The sequence below is a fragment of the Coenobita brevimanus genome, chromosome 2 (assembly GCF_032717465.1).
Source record: "Coenobita brevimanus isolate Jiangsu-jjx chromosome 2, ASM3271746v2, whole genome shotgun sequence".
NCBI lineage: Eukaryota > Metazoa > Arthropoda > Malacostraca > Decapoda > Coenobitidae > Coenobita > Coenobita brevimanus.
This window is the reverse complement of record NC_136955.1, coordinates 20,783,749-20,786,735: the sequence shown is the minus strand read 5'-3', so window position 1 is coordinate 20,786,735 and position 2,987 is coordinate 20,783,749.

Sequence of the window (2,987 nt, the reverse complement as noted above, 5' to 3'; positions counted from 1 at the left end):
ATATAACCAAAATATGGCGCCTGATGGTTTAGTGGGTAATTTAGGTGCTCCAGTCGGATTGAGCCTTTGTAGGTTTATATCCAAGGGATAGTTGGGGTTATTGCTCATGCAATGCCACTCTGGGATGAGTGAGGCTGGTCACTCTCATCTTAAATGTCAGAAAAAACTTGCATTGCCCCGGGCTTGTACACTCCCCATGGGGCATCATAAGACTGGATGATGGTTGGATATATATATATATATATATATATATATATATCATCACTAGCCATTGAGTTCCACTACAGGACCGGCCTATCCCTACCGAAGTAGGGACGATACAGTCAATGTATCTCTACCAAGTGGCTTAGGCTGTCTGGTAGAGACTGTATGTAGGGTGAGAAGTGCTTTTAAGTGTAACTGTAGTGTTGGAGTGGCTTTGGATTTGTGTGTAGTCTGTGAACCAAGTGTAATCGGCCCGCCTTAAGCCGAATGGGTGCAAGCATACTAGTATGCGACCCTGGTTCAACCACAGCATCCCTTATGTCCGCCAAAGTAGCAAGTGGCTCGGTGAACGAACGATTCCCATAGTTTTTATAACTCTGGCGGAAGGCAATCTTCCACCAGCGTGCGAAAGGCAAACTCTACCACTGTACCACAGAGGCTCATATATATATATATATATATATATATATATATATATGTATGTATATATAATATATATATATATAATATATAATATATATATATATATAATATATATATATATATATATATATATATATATATATATATATTTAAGAGAGAGAGAGAGAGATAGATAGAGAGAGAGACATTCTTTTGTTTTTGACACTTTATTTGATTTTGGTCCATAGTTCTTGAGGAAGTGCCTCGTTTCCTATGTCGATTTTAATAAGTATAACACCACTCACTCAAACACAATCATACACACAAAACACACACAATGAAACACACACACACACACACACACACACACACACTAGGAAAATCCCCCCCCCCCGATGACGCTGATCATCCATACCGCCACTGAACCTAACCCTGAAAAGCCAGTCACCTGAGGGAGAGGGCGCTGGTTCGAGGGCGCGTCCAAGCAAACGAGAAGTAAACACCCTCCAGAAGAGTCTGACATAACATACCTGTGTATATCTTTCGTGTATACTACCCATTGTTTTGATATTCCTTCTTGATCTCGACTCCATGCCTGCCCCCCACCCTCTTCTCTCTCTCTCTCTCTCTGCATAACCAGACCAATGACATTCCTACACCCTCCTCGTATGCAAATTCTCTGCCCATGTTTATGTGGACAAAACAGTTGCCAAAAGAGTATCAGAACAAATGTAGAAAGCATTAGCATACTCTCTTTAAAGTCACAAAATAAGCAGCCAGTAAATACACCGCATTTATTTAGTAAAACTTATGATATCAAAAAGAGACCTAATGCATGCACTCCTGAGTCCTATTAACCTCCTTACTGGCAAAATAAACACTGTTCTAGGGTATAAAGCACTCTCTCGCTTACCTTATGCTTGTAGATCACCAATCTAGTGAACCTTCTGGAGCCAGAAAAAGCTTCCTGAAGGAAAAAATAATACTTGTCTCTTTCCCCCCCTCCCACCTACCCCCCGACACATGCCACGCACGTCTTCAGTCACTGGCTTGTTCCAACACTACCCCTACATTCGCAGCTGATTTTTCGCCCTACAGAGTGCCGAAAGCAAAGATGATAAATGGAGAAGACAAGGAAAAACAGCAGAATTAATACCCGTGGAGCAAACAACATCTCTAGTTCGTTTGCCGGTATCAACAGATGGCCTTGAGAGTCCACATCATCGTTTTCTTCTGTTTACGTTTCTCGGAGGATAAATTCGAATTTCAGGCCAAATGAGTGCTGAAATGTGATATCCATGCTACATTTGAAAAGTGCTACAAAAAATACACCCCAATGACGGTTTTCTATGTAATTCCGAAAGATAAGGAAATAATCACCAAATAAGGTGATTTGCCCTTATATGCAAACAAATATTACAAACTATGTAAGGATGGTGTAGATGGTAAAGTGCTATGTGCCGTCAGGAGTTTTTATGATGGTAGTGAAGCATGTGTAAGGGTTGAGATGGGCATCTAAGCTTTGAATTCCGTTCACGATCGGTGTTGGCGTGCGACAAGGTTGTGTCGCCATGGTTGTTCAATATACATATGGATGGGGTGATGAAAGAAGTAAAAACACGAGTAATGGAGAGATGGATGGCGTTGGTAATGAATGGTGATGGATGGAATATCTCAAATTTGTTGTATGCTGATGATGCAGTACTGCTTGCAAGTGCCGGACAAGAACTTGGTAGGCTAGTGCAGAGTTCTGCTAATGTCTGTGAGCGTCGTGCCTTGAGAGTATAAGTAGGAAAGAGTAAAGTAATGGTTACTGAGGGAGAAGGTGACTCCCAGTGTGATGTTACAGTGAAGGGAGAGAGACTGGAATTGGTGAGAGAGTTCAAATACCTAGGCATTGTGATAGAAAAGAGAGGAAAATGTGCAAAAGATGGTGAAAGTTGAGTGACACAAGGAAGAAAAATAGCTTGTGCAATGAAGGCCTATGATAAAGAAACAGAGAGCTTGAGTGTTGCTGTTATTGCACGAGAAGCTTACATGATGGAGTGTTAGTGCCAGCTTTAACATATCGATGTGAAACTATGGTGTGGGGCATGAAAATGAAAAGTCAAAGAGTAAGAGTGATAATAAAAATTAATTAATAATCACCAGTAACGTAGTGCCTACATGAGACTTTAATGATAAATACCTAAGTATGAACGAGTGAGTATTATCTCGTGAACTAGCTTTAGAGCCTAGGAGTTAATATCCTGGAATAGAGGTCGCCAATGGTGTCACGGGGTTTTTAAATATTGTTTCAATATTAAAGGAACATGTTCAATAATACTGAAGAGCAGGAACAATGAATTGTCTTGCTAAAAATCAAGCAATGATTACTTTAT